Genomic DNA, 244 nt, shown 5'->3' with positions numbered 1-244 from the left:
CCTTGCAAAGTCTATTTTCGCCTCCTTCATGGTTTGGGTATATTAATTTCTTCCTACTTTATACCTTTCATGCGCAGCCTTACATCTGTGTCTTCTGAACCTATTCCAAAGAAGCTGTTTGTTTGATCTCATTTTCTTGCATTTATCATTGAACCACTCTTGGCCATTTCTGGTTTCAGTTTTGAATCTTGATACAACATTTTCTACTCCTCTTTATAGACCGCAAAATTTAGAATATTGCATA

Source organism: Penaeus chinensis, chromosome 38, assembly GCF_019202785.1.
Source record: "Penaeus chinensis breed Huanghai No. 1 chromosome 38, ASM1920278v2, whole genome shotgun sequence".
Lineage (NCBI taxonomy): Eukaryota > Metazoa > Arthropoda > Malacostraca > Decapoda > Penaeidae > Penaeus > Penaeus chinensis.
The sequence above is the reverse complement of the archived record's forward strand: the minus strand, read 5'-3'. Positions refer to the sequence as shown.